Source organism: Canis lupus, chromosome 36 (genome assembly GCF_011100685.1).
Source record: "Canis lupus familiaris isolate Mischka breed German Shepherd chromosome 36, alternate assembly UU_Cfam_GSD_1.0, whole genome shotgun sequence".
Taxonomy (NCBI): Eukaryota; Metazoa; Chordata; class Mammalia; order Carnivora; family Canidae; genus Canis; species Canis lupus.
The window spans coordinates 2,858,880-2,876,780 of record NC_049257.1 but is presented as its reverse complement, the minus strand read 5'-3'; the positions used below and the strand labels follow the sequence as shown (position 1 = coordinate 2,876,780).

The window sequence follows — 17,901 nt, the reverse complement described above, 5'->3', positions numbered from 1 at the left end:
ATTCCAGGCCAAGGGTTACCTGCTGCAGAGGCCACAGGGAAGCAGAGGCTCTTTCACTTTCAATCAGGCTCCAATCACGTGGAGTCCAGTGTTCTTACAGTTATCTCTAGTGGTTCAGTTGATGCATTGAAAACATTCCCCATAAAGAGGCTTGATCAAAGGTTTGTGGCCTGAGTCAACCCAAGTCACTGGGACAACTTTAACCCACCACAGTGGTTTGTTTTTTGTTTTTTCCTCTATTCAGAATGCTTCATATTTATTTTTAGTTCAGAGAGAGTGAAAAATTGCTTTCTGGCCCTATCACAAACCCAGAACACCATCTACCTTAGAGAAAATACTAATATAAAACAAAATGCTATTAAAACAATTAACTGAGTCAATATTTTTTCAAAGAATAAAGATATTTCTCAAGAATGTATCCCTTCTCGGATGATGCCTGGCTCTCAGGATGTAAAAATCTGTACTAAGACTTTGGTTAATCTCACAGCAATAACCTGGGAACAAGGGTCAGTCTCTTTTGGTCATTCGTTCAATGCATGTCAGCCGTGCCCAACAGTCCACTGCATCCCTTAAAATACGTTTACCCATGCCCACAGCCTCCCCGCCATTCCTCCCCCCACCAGACTCCTCCACCACCATCCTATGCCCCTCTGCCCTCCCTGGCCACTCTTCCTACCCATCTACACTAAGGAGTGACACCCCTACCACCTTGTTTCACACATCACATGTGCCCTTCCTACCCTTCTCTCACTAGCCTCTTACTGTTCACGTCTGCTTTACATTCTCTCAGTTCTTTGTTACGTATAATTAATCAGTTTGTGTACAATGAAGGAAAGCAAGGTTTGAAGAGACCTAAAAAGAACTGGGCATTTTAACCAAGGTTTCAAAAGGCTCCACAGACCAGTCGCCCAGGTGCAAGCGGGCACTGGAAACCGCCTGACCAATCATGCTGCAACACTACCACAAAATGGCATTTGTCTGATGTTTGTATTCCTCTGTGTGTAACCAAAAAAATAATAATAATTACAACTCAGTGTAAGACAATGATCGTAGTGAGCAAAACCACCGGATAACTTAAATAAATCAAATTCACTGCATAAAAGAAAAAGAACACAGGATTACATCTGCCTCCCATCCTAACTAACTACACGGTCACCAACTTTCTTCTGCATTCATCTTCTGCTTCCTCAGAAAATTTGCCTCCGTTGCTGAAGTAAAGAAAATGAGGATACAGAAACTATAATGTGGATCTCACAACAGAAAGGCAATATGTAAACTCAAATATGTATTGAATTTTCACTTATTCAACCAACATTCATTGGGCATCTCCCGTATTAAACTGTGAGTAAAGAAAAAATGAATAATTTATAGCTTCTGCCATTAAGGAACTCATAGCTTAGAGAAGATTCTAAAACAATAAAAGTGATACAAATAAGGTTTGGACAAGGGGCTAGGGAGTAATCACCCATGGTAGGGAACATCATCAGGGCAGGTTTGTAGAGGAAGCAATAATTAACTCAAGTGCTGAAGGTTCACAGGGTCCAAGGTAAACACGAGCGAAGACACGGCGGTATGAGTGACTACTGTATTCTCAAGAATAAGGGGGTGCAGTACGGCTGGAGCCGAGGCCAGCGTGCGGGAATCAGGTGAGGAGGTGAGCAGACCACACGGCAAGCAGGAGGGCATCTCTGGAGCTCAAAGGATTTTTGGCTTTTGTCCAGGAGGCAACAGATTGCCAAGGAAGGCTCTGGAGCGTAGTTCTTGGCTGCCGCCTCCGTTATAAAGACTGTGCCTGTCGACTTATACAGGTTACATTAATCCTTGACAACATTCCTAGTAGGATTAGATGGAATCACATTTGAATATCAAAGACCACTCTCCATTCCACGGTCCCTGAAGCAGTGTTTGGAGACACACTAAAAAGGACAGAAGTCTGGGAGCAGGGAAGTCAGGAGACGGATGTGAATACCCAGACACAAACTCCTTGGGGTCCAAATTAAACCAAAGACCGCGACAATGGAGCGGAAAGCACCTACATATGTTTTGGAGGAAAGATTGCTGAGCTGACTGCCGCCAGGAGCAGCTCCCCTTAGCTCCTACCACGTAACGGAAAGCACTTCCCCAGGGACTACACCACCATCTGGGCTTCGAGACACCCTCCGAGCACCTGATGCTTCTGGCCGCTTGTGAGCAACTCCCAAGGAGGCCTTTGTGCTCCAATTGGCCACTGAGCCATCAGGAGATGCCCTACAGATACTCTGAGGCCTTTGCTCACCCACGACACGCAGTCGGCACCCAGCCTCGCCCAAGACACCCCTGGGACCAATCCCAGCATGCTCCACAATCCTCTCTACCCTGCTCACCACCCGAAGTCCAATCTGCCCCATTTCTCACCTTCTCAGCCCATCTGTCCTCTAGAACTCAAACTCTACCCTCAGCAAACTCCACGATGTCCCATTCTCTGAATGTTCTAAAAACACAGAGAAGGCAAGATTTAACCTGAATTGTGAAGGCTGAAGCCAATGAACACCATCTTCCTAGCACCTCGTCAAGGGGACCCTGTTAATACTCCACACTTAGTCTGATGTCCTGCCACTGTGAACAGGGACGGCTGTGCCCATCCGTAAAATAGCAAAACACCCTTGACCTGGGTAATAACTGGCCCCTTTCTTGGGACCTTCCAATGATTAAGCGATGAAAGAGTTAGAATCTATCTCCCCAAAAGTCTTCCCAGGAGGTTGCTGCAGACCAAAGGCTTGCAAATATTATGCCCATTCTATGTGAGTCGTAGACTCTGAGTAACAGCTCTGATCCAATCACAAAAGTCCCCCAGCCTGGAGATGAAGTCAATGTCTGTCCAGTTCACCTTCCAACTTCCCTATCCTGTTTCAAATCTTACCTACTCTGAAGTTCATGTCTTTAGACCTTTCCACCCATCATCCCTTCTTGCTGTGGCTCCGCCATCTACTGCAGCTTCCTTCATTCACTGATGACCTAAGCACCTGGCCATTTCCTTTCCAAACAGAAGTGTTCTCATTCTTGCTTTCTTCTGCATCTACTCCTACTCTGTAGGAGGAGGTTCCTACATCACCACAGGTGTGGCGATCTCTCGGATTCCACCTCGGCCACCACCCCCACTGTCAGAACCTCTGATACCAGCATCACGAGTACGTGCACCAGCTTGGAGATGTCAGCTTCAAGCATCCCACAGCATAAACACTACCTTCTCTTTCTCCAGCTCATCTACTCTGGTTATTTCCATTCTAAAATCTTCCTGGCATCATCTGGCTTTCCAGTCCATTGACCCTTCAATTTTTTCCACTATTAGTTACAACCTCATGTCTCTTCCTGCCCAGCTTAGGGTCAAGGTCCTTCACTGGAACCTCTCTCTTGAAAGCACCCATTCCTCTCTCTTCCAGATTCTTACCTGGCAAATCCTCAAGTTGGTTAAGCCCAACTATCTTCCTGCTCCATACCTCCACCTAACAGCTGAAGAAACTGCCCGGGGAAAAAAACACAACCCCAACTAGCCTCAATTTAAATTCATGGCTGCAAATCTCTAATGGGCAACCTACACTGATTGGCAATTCTACTATATTTCCCCAGGATGTTTCAAAATAGCTATTTCAAGTCTCTCCTTTTCCAAATTCTGTTTTACCTCTCTCCACCCCAACATCATCACACTTCATTAGGAAAGGAGAAGCCATTCTAATAAGAACTTCCCACCACCCAAACCACCACATATCAGCCTCTCTACCCATTCTTTCTGTCCTTCCTAAATGTCCCTGTTTTGTCCCTAAATTTCCGTTCCGTTGTCTTTGGTTTAATTTGGACCCCAAGGAGTTTGTGTCTGGCTATTCACATTCTTTCTACAGTCCTTTCTAAATGTCCCTGTTGCTAATAAGGACTAACCTCTTCATTTGAGCCCTGGATCTCCTTCCTTCCTGGCTCTTCAGGAATTGTACTCTGACAATTATCCAGAATTCTCTGCTGTCTTCATCAGCTTTTCCTCTCTACTTAATCATTCTATCATCTCCTCTCTACTTAAACTCATTCTATTACTCTCTGGTCCTAACAAACCCTTCCCTAGCCAGTATCTCCTTCCAAGAACTTTTCCATCCCTCTGCATCTCTTCACAACAAAAATTTGTGAAAGAGTCATCTGTAAATGTTGTCTCTGCTTACAACTCCATTCAATAAGTTTGTCACAGCCTCGCACTACTTAAACTGTATGTCAAATTGTCAAAATCACAAATGGCCTAATTTTACAAAATGCAATTTCTATTAACTGACACAGTAGAAACAACTCTTTTAAAAACATTTTGAACTCTTAACTTCAGGGATACCACACTCTCCTGATTCCCTCCTATCCCACCGGCAACTCCTTCTTCTCTTCTGACTAACACAGTGCTCCAACGGCACCCTTTTCTCCATATACATACCTTACACACAACATCAGCCAATTCTGTTACTATCTACTTGGAGGTAGCATCAGATTCCGTTGGGTTAAGTGTGTGACTCTTGATTTTGGGTTAGGGCATGATTTTTGGGTGGTGAGATCGAGCCCAGAGTCAGGCTCTGCACTGGGTGTGGAGCCTGCTTAAGATTCTCCCTCTTCCTCTCCCTTAGCCCCTCCCACTTCCAAAAAAAAATAGATCTTGAGATAGATAAATTATCCTGAATTATTAGGGTACCTTTCAAATGCAGTCACATATACCTTCATAAGAAGACGCAAAGGGAGATTTGACACATGTAGAAGAGAAGGCAATGTGACCACAGAGGCAGAGATCACAGGGATGCAGCCACAAGCCACTGAATGCCTAGAGTCACCTGCAGCTGTTAAAAAGGAACATATCCCTCCTAGAATCTCAGAAGGGAGCATAACCTGCCAACACCCTGATTTCAGACCAGTGATTCTGATTTTGGACTTCTGGTCTCCTGAACTAAGAGAGAATAAATTTCTGGGTTTTGGGGTATTTTTAAAGATTTAAAGATTGTATTTACTTATTTGAGAGAGTGCGTGCGAGAGACAGCATGCATGTGAAGGGAGGGACAGAGGGAGAGACTGTCAAACAGATTTCCTGACGAGTAGGGAGCCGAATGAGGGGCTTGATCCCACATCCCAAGAGATCACGACCTGGGCCAAAACCAAGAGTCTGAGGCCTAAATGACTGAGCCAGCCAGGCAGCCCAAAGTTCTGTTGTTTTAAGCTAATGAGTTTGCTATAATTTGTAACAGTAGATACACATAACTAATACAGACACCTCTCACTCTCGTCCATTAGGTTTCAGGTTTATTTACCTTCTTCTGCCCAACAAATTCATCAAGAATACAATTAGAATTTTGGCACCAGCTATCTTCTTAGCCTGGAATGCTCTGCTCCTTATCTTTGGACAGCTAACTCTTTCTGGTCACTCAGGACCCAGCTCAAATGTCAGCTCTTCCTTCCCAAGCCACCCAAATTCAAAACAACCACATAGTTCTCATCATCTGATATCTCTCTTCTTTATTTAATCGTTATTATTTTCTTCCTTTCCCTCCCTCCCCAAATGAAACTCTACAAACCAAAGACTGTACCTGTTTTATACACCACTGTAATCTTAACTTGTAGAAAAAATGCCTGACATATATTAGGTGAGTGATAAATTTAACAAATGAATGGATGATATAGATGGGGAGAAAGGATGATGGTGCCAATTCAATGAGAGGAGAAACAGCATTAGCATGAGGGTGGAGAGAGATGATGAGTCCTGTCCTGACCGTGGGACATCCAAGTAGAAATGTCTACTGAGTCTGAACTCAGGGAAGAGGTCTGGTTGGAGATGGTGATTTGGGAATTCCCAAAATCAGGGATATGAATAACCTTGGTGGTGCAGAGAGCTTCTACAGTGAGAAGACCATGGACAGGCCCAAGAATTCCAATATTAAGGTGAAGAACCTATTTTTCCAAAGGAGAAACAAGGTGTCATACTAGCCTAGTGAAAGTTAAACTTCACAAAGGAGGGAATGAGCAGAATCACAGACATTTCAAGTAACAAGGTCCCATTGATTCGCCAGTCAGGGGGACACCAATAATCATACAATAACAGATTCTTCTAAGGGACAAGCCCAATTTCCAACAGCTGTGGAGTGAATGGAAGGTGAGGAAATAGAAAACCAATATACACAATATATTTTGGAGAAACATACCTTGAAAGAGAAGAAAGTGAGCATGTAGCTAGAGGGGAATACAGGGTAAGGGAATAGTTTTGGTCTTGTTTGTTTTGTGATGGGAGAATCTTGAGCATTCTTCTAAATATTTAAAATACAGATGAAAATGGAGAAAATCTTTTTTTTTTTTTAAAGATCTTATTTATTTATTCATGAGAGACACAGAAAGAAGGGCAGGGACAAAGGCAGAGGAAGAAGCAGACTTCCGCGAGGGAGCCCAATGCAGGACTCCATCTGAGGACTCTGGGATCATGCCCTGAGGCGAAGGCAGATGCTCAATCTCTATGCCACCCCAGCATCCCAAAAATAGAGAAATTTCATAGAGAAAGGTAGCTAAAGGAATGGGAGATCTCAGTATTGGTGAAAGCCCCAAATTTGAATAACTCTACCTCTAACTTGGTAGTTAATAATGAAGACCAAAATATTACAGGTTGACATGATTATCTCTTATCTTTGTTTTCTCAGTATATAGGATGCAAAGCACTGTGAAGGGAACAGCTATCTTCACCCAAAACTCACAATCTCTTCTGCTCCCAGATACACTACATTTTCCAATCTCCCTTGGCTGATAAGTATGACTATGCATCTGATTTCTGGCCAATGGTATGTGCGAGGAAGTGATACATTCATTGCAAGACTAAGTGTTTAAAAAATGGAGATACTTCTCTATCTCCTTCCACTAACTGGATAAAGTTTAAAACAAAGCCCTAAGGAATGGCAGAGTCAATGAAAGGTTCCAGGGTGTCTAAATCATCAAGTGGAGCAAAGTTATTCACCAATCAAAACTATGATATGATCAAGAAATAAACATCTGTCATGTATGTGCTTTTATGTACTCTCAGATCCTTCCAACAGTTTAGTTTACCCAAACCACTAACAATCATCTGATAAAGAAATGCACAAGTCTCTGGAGGCAAGAGAAATAAAAGCAAAAATGAACTCTCAGGACTTCATCAAGACAAAAAGCTTCTGCACAGCAAAGGAAAGTCAACAAAACTAAAGGCAACCAACCAAATGGGAGAAGATATACACAAATGACATAAAAGTTTACTATCATAAAAGGTTAGTATCTGATAAAAGGTTAGTATCAAAATTCTATAAAGAATTTATCAAAGTCAACACCACAAAAACAAACAATCCAGTTTAAAAATGGGCAGATGACATGAATAGACACTTTTCCAAAGAAGACATCCAGATGGCCAACAGACACATGAAAAGATGCTCAACCTCACTCATCATCAGGGAAATACAAATCCAAACCACGGTGAGATACCATCTCACACCTGTCAGAATGGCTAAAATTAACAACTCAGGAAACAAAGATGTTAGTGAGGATATGGAGAAAGGGAAACCCTTTTGTGTTGCTGGCGGGAATGTAAACTGGTGCAGCCACTCTGGAAAACAGCATGGAGGGTCCTCAAAAAGTTAAACATAGAATTACTCTATGACCCAGCAATTGCACCAGTAGGTATTTATCCAAAGGATACAAAAGTGCTGATTGGAAGAGGCACATGCACCCTGATGTCTATAGCAGTATTATCAACAATAGCCAAATTACGGGAAGATCCCAAATATCCAACAATTGATGAGTGGATAAAGCAGATGTGGTGTATATCTACAACAGACTATTACTCAACCATCAAAAAGAATGAAATCTTGCCATTTGCAATGACATGGATAGAACTAGAGTGTATTATGCTAAGTGAAATAAATCAGTCAGAGAAAGACGTGTATCATATGGTTTCACTCATGTGGAATTTAAGAAACAAAACAGATGAACATAGGGGAAGGGAAGGAAAAATAAGATAAAAACAGAGAAGGAGGCAAACCATAAGACACTCTTAACTATAGAGAACAGACTGTAGGTTGATGGAGGGAGGTGGTCGGGGGATGCACTAGATGGGTGATAGGTATTAAGGTGGGCACTTGTTGTGATGGGCACTGGGTGTTATATGTAAGTGATGAACCACTAAATTCTACTCCTGAAACCAATACTACACTATATGTTAAGTAACTGAATTTAAATATAATAAATAAATTTTAAAATGTAAATCTCATCAGCTCAGTTGGAACTATAAAATGCATTTTATCCTCAGACAGAAATACACATAGGAAAATGGCTTGAAATACTGAAAAATAACAGGACTTGGTTTTGAATCTGGAAATATTTGATGCTTAAGAATATCTGGCAAATATAACCAAATGAATGAATGAATAAGCAGCCAAATAACTTTGCATATTTTCTATGTATTTAAATCAGATTTATTCTTGAACATTATATAATTTCTAATAAAGTATTGAAATGCCATGGCACTCCAGCACAAAAAAATGCACAAGTCAGGTAAAAGGCTCAGAGATAATGCTAAAGGTTGGTAAAAACTATGGCAGAAAATGGGAAAAGGTGCTGTCTAAACACAGGTAAAAGAACTGCCTCCTGGCTGATACTGGAGGACATGAATTCGTATGGACCTCCAATATGCATGATTGTGTTCATTTTCCCAGTAGCATTCACAAACCCAGGTGCAAGAGAGGGAAAAGCAGATTAGCACCAGGTCGCAGGTTGTTCCCACACCCATTAACACTAAAGATTTTAACAATGTCACAGGTTCCTAGAAGTTAGATAAAAAAAAAAAAGAATATCATTTTAGGCAGCCATGCTGTGCCATGCATTCGATGTCTGACCAAGTGCAGCATCGCTGGTGAAAACTGCTGAAACCACAGGGTAAAACATTAGGAAGTGGAAGTGTTAAAAGGCAAAGTTCAATGAGTCAAGCAGTGGGATCCAAAGCAGCAAAAAGCAGGAAATACATTACAGAAATCCTGGAAGGATTATCCCTTGATTCTATTCTTTCTTTACAGTTTTCAAGAGAGTTTCAGTCATACCAGGAAATGACTATGCGGCTTTGAGTGAGTCACTTAAGTTCTCTGGAACTGTGTTTCCCTGCTGATATAACAGTTCACTGTTGCTATATGAAATAATGCAAGCCAAGTGCTTAGCACAGTGCCTAGGAAATGGTGATTGCTCAATAAATGATCCTTGTCATTATTAATTGTTATTCATAATAAAAAAGACAGAGTTGGGTTAGATCTCTAAGCTCTTTCCTATTTACAATTGTGAATCTATATTTTTTAAAATAAATATCCCAGGTACTTAATGATGTGCTAGGATGAGGGAAAAGGGTTAATACTAGCAAACACGATGAGAGAAGGAAATGAAAATACACTTGTTATAACAGATCCTTTGAGCATAAGCCAGGAGGGCGCGGCAGAGAATGCAGCATCCTCCGCATATGAAAGCTACGTCTGTAGACACTGGGAGTAAGGAGATTCCAAATCTGGGGAAGAGGCAAAGGTAGGCCCAGAGGAGTAAACAGAATCCAATGAACAAGACTGGCCTAACTTTAGGCAGGACAAGAGTACTAAAATATCCCATGCTTTTATGGGCTTAAAATTCATGCAATCTACCTCCTTTCACAGAGGCAGACACTGAAAGGTGCAGAAACTGACCAAAGCCACGCTCAAGTGGCTGTACAGTGACTGCGGGGATGCTCAGGGACACGGTCCTCCCCAGAGGCTCCTTCTCTTAGCTTTACATAAATGACAGTCAAGGTTTTGTCCCTTCAGAATCCAGACACTTCTGATAAGGTGACAGGTTAATGTTATCAATCATCTCTTTATAAATTAATTTTCCAGATTCTATTCTGAGAGACTGGATTAGGTGGGCAGGCGGGAGAGAAGAGAGAAATTGATGAAAAGAGGGGAGCCCTCAGTGGCTACTAAATATAAATAACCTCCTCCTTTGCACGTTCCTCCCCTCCTTTCCTTTGGGGATTGCTTTCGTAACTTTGCGTCACCTGCAGTGCTTTCCTTTCCTCCTCCTAAATTCAGTATTTTGGGCTTTTGAAAGTGCCAAACCTGTAAAGAAAAAGGGGAGGCCTGGAAAAGAGAAAACTTAATGTACCCAGTTCATCTGATTACCTGCAATGCACCTGCCTATGTTATCTGCTGTCTAATCATAACCAACCCTTTTCTGTCACATGCTTCCTGAGTAACTAAAGGATAAGGGAAGTAACATAAGGCAATCATTTATTCAAAACTATTTATTACATGTTCCCCACACACAAGGCATTTGGCCTAGGCATGTGAAATCTATAAAGTTGCGTAAGATCCAGCCCTTCCCTGCATGATCTGCAGAAAAGGGAATGATACATGTTTTCAAATAATTAGCTTATAGGGCTGGAAATGAGAGACTTTAGAGTGGCATAAAAAGAGTAGTTGAAGGATTTAGGAAATGTACAAAACACTTCTAACTGAAGCAGTTTGGGAAAGCAGCACGCAACTGGTAGCTAGTGGTCAGGACATCCAGGGATTCATAGGATTTCAGAAAGGTGAAGTAGAAGGAACAATATTGGTAGAGAGGCAGCAGTAAGAGTAAGATAGAAGTAGGGAATCCCAAGTAGTCCAGTGTGGCTGGATCACAGGGAAGATCAGGATGCAACCTTGTTACTGGAGCACGACTAGAGAGGTCTATGAATTCAAAGACAAATATTTGGAACTTGATCCAATAGGTCAGAGTAGCCCACAGAAGAGTAGAGCAGAAAGTGTTATGATCGAAGTGGTTTTGACACTACCACAATGAAACAAACACCCTTTATTTATCCAGTTTAAACAACGGAAAATGGCTTCTGAAAACCTAACATGCCAACCTTATTATTTTCATCACTCTCCAAATACACTTGTTTCTGTTGCATATAACCATCTGACTTAAGTGACCACTGGTGGCTTCAAGGTCAGTAATAAAGCTTTCTAAGCATAAGTCACCAAGTCATTCTGGGAGGCCATCTCATTTGATAGTAGCAAATTCTAGAAAACTCGTTTTCAGAAAACAACCTCTTTGTTTTGGTTTGTGGGGTATGCTTTCCCCTCTATAAAACCTTTTTATAGTGGGATGTAAGTGGGTAATCAAATATGAGCTCCCACAGAGGACACATCACTATTTAAAGAATAGGAAGTTTGAAAAATCTAAATTAAAGACATTACTTACAAAGCATCCACACGTTAACAAATCTCACTATTTTTTAAAAATTTTTAAAGAATTATTTATTTTAGAGAGAGTGAAAGAGAAGAGCATGAGCAGGGGAGGGGCAGAGAGAGAAGCAGACTCCCCACTGAGCACAGAGCCTGCCTCAGATGGCGCTGGATCCAAAGATCACCAGATCAAGACCTGAGCCAAAACCAAAGCTGGATGCTTACTGACTGAGCCACCAGGTACCCAGATCTCACTATTAAAAAATTAAGTAAATCAGTAACAATTTTGCCAGAAAAAAAATTTTAATATTCCCAAGTAATGTTTTAAAATTTTGTTAATACGTACGTCACAATAAATTTTTTGTTAGGAGGGAAATATTTTCTATTAGTTTTTTCTCACTAATTTTAGTGATCCAACAAAAAACACAGCTTGACCTAATTAAAATCAGAAACCGTGTCTTATCTGCTGCATAAATCAGAACTCTGATTTTGAGAGAACCAACATAAAAATGTCAACTAAAAAATGGAAAAGAAGAGCACAGATACAACCCAGGAAGAAACGTTTAACACAAAGATCCTATAAAAACCTCCAACAAAATTTTAAAATCCTGGAAAACAAGAAAAACAAAAACAAAAACAAAAAAACCCATGGTCACAATCATGTCAGAACACAAAATTAGAGTTCTGGACAAACTCTGACCACACTCAGTACCTAAACATCCTCAGGCATGCAAACCATCAGCCCCTACATTTCCTTTTCCTTAAAACTTCCTGAGATCAATCCCTGGTCAGATACTACAGGAAGAGATCTTCTCTGAAGTTGCTAGATGTCTTGGCTTGCAGCCACCTAGCCCTAGTCTTTCTCATTGAAGTTGAATCTGATCATCTCTCCCTCCCCATTTCTCTCCCCCATCACGTCAACAAGGAAATGTAGAACATGCCCTTCATTAGCAGCTTTGTCCTCTGCAACACAACCCCTACGGTTTCTTAAGGTGTTAAGTCCTGATGGAATCATCTAAGTATTTGGATGAGCATCTAGAAACACATCAATAATCTTCTCAGATAGTTTCACTCACTCCTTCCCTATCTCCAAAAATAACAATCCTAAAATTAGCCAGGTATGGGGGTCCCACACATAATGACTAATTTTCCCCAGAAACATCAGATGAAAAATATATCCCACTACACACAACTGGATAAAGTAACAGGCCATGTGATAGATACATTTTTACAGAAGTGTGTTAAAAGCGTCAAAAATGGAGCGTTACAATTTCTAACTCCAATCCTGAGCTTTAAAACTTCAGAGATACAGTGAAAAGTAATATTTAGTGCATATACAGAATTTTACTTAAGTTTTTAATACATTTCCACAGAAAGTTCATTTTTGAAAGCATAGGATTGTGCTGGCTTTTTAATGCACTGAAATACAAAACAGCAAACATTTTTGATACAATGATGACCTCCTCTTGCTGTGATCCTCCAGAAACTATAGCTTTGTGTTTTTTCACCACAAACTGTCTCAACCACTCGAGCCCAAATTAACATCTCCCCGGTATATCCACACAGTTAAAGCCATTATTCTACCAATGGCTATATGATTATGCAAGATCTTATGCTGGTCCCTAATTGTTTTACCTTGTTAGATAAACTCCCAACTCTCTCAAAAGCAAGACAACCATACTTTCTCTTTTTCTAGCACTTGCTACTATGTAATGCTACACAAGCCTACAGAAAACTTCATTCAAGAAGCCAAGTGTTAAATATACACTTGACCTTTGAACAACGCAGGGGCTGGAGTGCTGAACCCCTGCAGAGCTGAAAATCCACATATAATTTTTGATTCCCCAAAAACTTAATTACTAATAGCCTACTGTTGACCAGAAGCTTTACTGATAACATAAAGAGCTGATTAACACATATATCATACGTTATATTATATACTATATTATAATAAAGTAATCTATAATCTAGAGAATAGAAAATGTTATTAAGAAAATCATAAGGGGCGCCTGGGTGGCTCAGTCAGTTAAGCGGCTGCATTCAGAGTCCTGGGATCGAACCGCCATCAGGCTCTGCTCAGCGGGCAGTCTGCTTCTCCCTCTCCCTGCCGCTCCCCCTGCTTGTGCTTGAGCTCTGTCAAATAAATAAATTTTAAAAATTAAAATAAAAAAATCATAAGGAAGGGAAAATACATTTACAGTGCTGAACTATATTTATTGAAAACACTCCACAGGAGAGTTTGGACCTGGGTGGTCCAGTAGGTTAAGGGTCTGCCTTAGGCTCAGGTCGTGATCCCAAGGTCCTAGGATAGAGCCCCACACATCAGGCTCCCTCCTCCATGGGGGAGCCTGCTTTCCCTCTGCCTGTACCACTCCTCATGCCTGTGTTCTCTCTCTGGCTCACACCCTCTCAAAGAAATAAAATCTTAAAAAAAAAAAAAAAAAACCTACATATAAGTGGACCCTCAGAATTCAAATCCATATTGTTCACGGTTGAATGTATTTTCTCTTGTTTTTTTTTTAAGATTTGTTTATTTATTTGAGAGAAGGAGAGAGAGTACAAGGAGTGGCAGAGGGAGAGAAAGAATCTCAAGCAGACTCCTGACTGAGTGTGGAACCCAATGTGGAGCTCGATCTGATGAATAAATGAAGTCTTTAAAAAAATTTGTTTTTAAGTAATTAAAAAATAAAAAGGAAAGGGGTGCCTGGGTGGCATAGTTGGTTAAGCATCTGACTCTTGGTTTTGGATCAGGTCATGATCTCAGGGTCATGAGATGGAGCCCCACATAGTGCTCTGCACTCAGCATGGTCTGCTTGGGATTCTCTGACCCAATGCCCCTCCTACTCCTGCACGCATGCACGTGTGCACACTCTCTCTCTAATAAATAAATCTTAAAAAAAAAAAAAAGGAGAAATTGGATACTTATCTGGAAATGGTTTCCATCTGTAATAAGGGCTTGTCACTAACCACCTTCCCCCTCAATCACATGCACCAAAATAAAGGAGATCATGCCTGGATAATTCATGCACAACCTGCAGGAGCTAAATCATCTATTCTTTGCCCAAATCTTTCTGTTTTGAATATAAAAAGAAAAATAGACAAGGAAGGAAGTTAGTATTTTGAAGTCTACTACCTAGCAGGTACATCACTAGCAATTTTACATGTGCTGTATCATACATCATTACCTGTATTTTGCTAATGAGACAACTGAGGCTCAGTGAGTTTGAATAGGTTACCTAAGGCCAAAGTGTTATCTTATTCTCTTCCCCTGACTACACTCAGCTGGAGTTTGTCCCACAGTTCAGTCATTCACTGAGAAAATGTTTATTGAGCACTTACTACAAGCTTGTCACCACTCTTAGCATTAGAAATAGAAATACGGGTGAAGCAGACCAACCCTTCCCATGGAATTTACATTCTATTGCTGAAAGACAGAAAACAACCCAACAGAACCATTTCGGAGTCATAATAGTTTGCCAGTGTGGTCTACTTACATTGAGAGTCAAATCTTTTTAAATAACTTTTATGAGATTAGATTAGAACTAAAGGGTAAAACCCGTGACAATTGGTAACTGTAGGCCTCTGGTCAATTACTGAGCCCCCAACACATCTTTTAATAAATTAGAGAGAGGGGGGCACCCGGGTGGCTCAGTGGGCTACGCGTCTGGCTCAGGTCACCTCAGGGTTGTGACTGTGCGCCCCGAGTCTGACTCACGGCCGGGCCTGGAGGCTGCTTAAGATTCTCTTTCCCTCTCCGTCTGCCCCTCCCATGACCTCTCGCTCTCTTTCTCTAAAAGAAAACGAAAATCAGAGCGAGAAAAAAGTAGAGCTTTCGTGCAGCTCAGAATCTCTTTACAAAGTGACTGTGTCAGAATGGACAGCTCCACCTCTGCTGTCGGTCAAACCTAAAATTCCATCTTTTATCTTTTACGAAGATAATGCCGCTTTACTTGAAAAGTTGGATTTTACAAACGAAGGGAGTGCTGTAACTTGTAGTCTCATGAGAACACAGGGCTTTCCACATCCGCATCCCAAAGCTCCCGCAAGCCCAGGGCCCTGCGCCGGCCGAGCCTGGCCCCGAGCAGCCCAGGAATAAGCGCAGACCGTGGGCAGGGCTGGAAGTTTCGTCTAAAGCCACCGACCCTGTGAGCACCTTCCTCCCCCACCTGTCCACGCAAGAGAGTTCCTGAGTCCCGAGGCTACACCACGGGCCGGCGGGCCGACAGCGGCCCCAGGGCGGCGTCCCTAAGGTAGTGCCCCGGGCTCCGCAGCCGGGCGGCGGGAGGGCGCGCTGGGGGGGGGGGGGGGCGCCCCGGGTTCCCCCGCGAACACCTCGGTCCCCGGGGCTGCGAAGGTGCTCCGCGGGGGCCCTCGGGGCCGCAGCTCCGCTCCAGGACCCTCCTCGCCCGGAGGGGAGCGCCGGCGCCCCGCGGACGAGCCGCAGGCACGAGCCCAGACTTTGCCGCAAACTTTCAATCAGCTGCACCCCCGCCCCCCCGGCTGCAGCGGGCCGGAGCCCCCGGCCGGGCCCTCCTCGGGCGGCCCCCCGCCGCCCCCGCCGCCCCCGCCGCCCCGCCCGGGGCACCAGGGGCGCCAGCCGCGACCCCGGCCGGGCCCCAGGAAGCACACACCTCAGCTCGCTCCTCCGGCGCTAGGGCTCCGCGGCGCGCTCCGTCCCTCCGGCGGGGCGGAGTCTCCGCTCCCCGCGCCCCGCGCCCCCGCCCCCGCGCCCCCGCCCCGACCCCGCCCGGCCCCGACCCCGCCCCGACCCCGCCCGGCCCGCGGGACGCGGAAGCGGAGGCGGGGCCCGGCCTGCGGCGTCGCCAGCGGCCCGCGGGCCCCGGGTCCCCGCCGCCCCTCCCCCGCCCGCAGCCCAGGCCCGACAGCCCGCGCCGGGGACCACGGCGCACGGGTCGGGTCGCCCCCGCCCTCCTCACCCCTCCCCCCGCCCCTCCCCCCGCCGCCCACCCCCCGGCCGGCCTCTTGCCCGCCGCGGCCCTCCCCGCCCCCCCCCGCGGCCTCCCCATCCTCCCTCCTCCCTCCTCCCCCCCGCGGCATGCCCTCCCCTCCCCCCTCGCCGCTCCCCTCCCCTCCCCCCGCGGCCCTCCCCGCCGCCCCCCGCCGGCCTCCCCCCCCCCGCCCCCCCCGCGGCCTCCCCCCCCCCCGCGGCCTCCCCTTCCCTGCCCCCCTCGCCGCTCCCCTTCCCTCCCCCCTTCCCTGCCCCCCTCCCCTCCCCTCCCCCCGCGGCCTCCCCCGCCGGGGAGAGCGGAGCCGCTCGGCCTCCTGCACGCGGGCGGGCCTGCTCACCTGAGGCCGCGTCGCCCGCCCCCGCACGTGGCTTCCCCCGTCAGCACAGGGGCCTCCCTGGGCCTAGAAACGCCGCGAGCCCACGGGGTGGGGGGGGCCGGCGACCTGGCGGACCTGGCGGGGGAGCCGCCCGGAGGCCCGGCCCGAGCGCCCGGAGGTGGGAGGCCCGCGCCGGCCGCGGCCCAGCCTCACCCAGGTGGGGGCCGGCCTCGCAGATGCACCCCTAAAGCCGCCCCTGCCCACTGAGCATGCCCAGCTCACCGGGAACCGCAAGTGTCTAGGCAAGCCCAGGTGCACCCAGGGAGGGCGCGGATGGGGTTCAAACGGACCCCATTTCTCCAAGACCTCTCCGCCCACAACCTCTGGGAGTTTTGCAAAACCTTATTTGCAAAATAAGGCCTTTCCAAAGGGAAGGCACCCAAATTAGTTTGAACCCAAATCGCAGTGGATCGCAATGGTGGGTTCTTGTCAGCCAGTTACTGATGAAGTCGCTTACTCAGTCCTTTAAATGCAGCAGAACCATTGTAATGGACGTAAAGGAGGGCGCAGATTCACTGGGTCTCAAATTCATAACTTCGGGAAACCAGTCTATCCAGCGGACAATCCAGTGGTTCTCAAACTTGGGTACATCTTAGAATGGGAAGGAGGGCATTAAAAAGATCTGTCCCAGGTCCCCACTCCCACACCAACTGAATCACTCTGCAAATGGAACATGGAAATCCTTACATTTTAAAACTGGCTCTCGAGGGGCAGCCAAGGGAGCCAGCAGCCCGACGCATCACCTAAGAACTTAGAAATACAAGTTCTCAGCTCCACTCCCAACTACTTGGTTCCTAACTCGGGTTGGGTTGGTGCCGGGCTCTGATTTAACGAGCCATTCCAGTGATTCTCTTGCACACTAAAGCTCCTGAATGGTTTATAAGCTGCCTCGGGTGATTCTAATGAGAATCCCTGTCATAAACCAATGCTTTCACAGTTTTTCAAATCCCAAACATTTATCTAGAAGCACAACATTTTACACAGAAGAGGAATCCTCTGGTTGAATTGAGGTGCTAGTCCTGTCTGTCCTTCCCACTAATTCTCTGAGAACATTTCAGGTCTTGGAAAATGGAGACTACCTATTTACTTTTCTACTCCAGGGCCTAGCACAGTGCCTATAACATAATAGATGTTTCACAAGTATTTATTGATTTGAAATGAACGTTTAGGTGAACAATTTGTTCCGGAACCTATTATGTCTACTGTTTCTCTTACCCACAAATCCTGGTTACCTTGATAGCTAACAAGCCAGTAGGGATTCAGTTCTCAAAAACCCATGACCGTCCATAATGGTCTAAACCCAAGTCAGGCCTTGATG

General features: G+C 45.0%; 1 protein-coding gene across 2 annotated transcripts in view; it reads right to left on the bottom strand.

Annotated features, from left to right (window-relative positions):
• GPD2 (glycerol-3-phosphate dehydrogenase 2) overlaps positions 1-16,568 on the bottom strand; it is a 140,606-nt gene extending 124,038 nt beyond the window's left edge. The window contains exon 1 of one of the 2 annotated variants that reach the window (XM_038584542.1): positions 16,545-16,568. The gene's annotated coding sequence lies outside the window, so the exon portion shown is untranslated. Of the gene's footprint in view, positions 1-15,868; positions 15,970-16,544 lie in introns of those variants that run through there. The other variant, XM_038584540.1, reaches the window with a different exon arrangement.
• Positions 16,569-17,901: the final 1,333 nt, after the last annotated feature.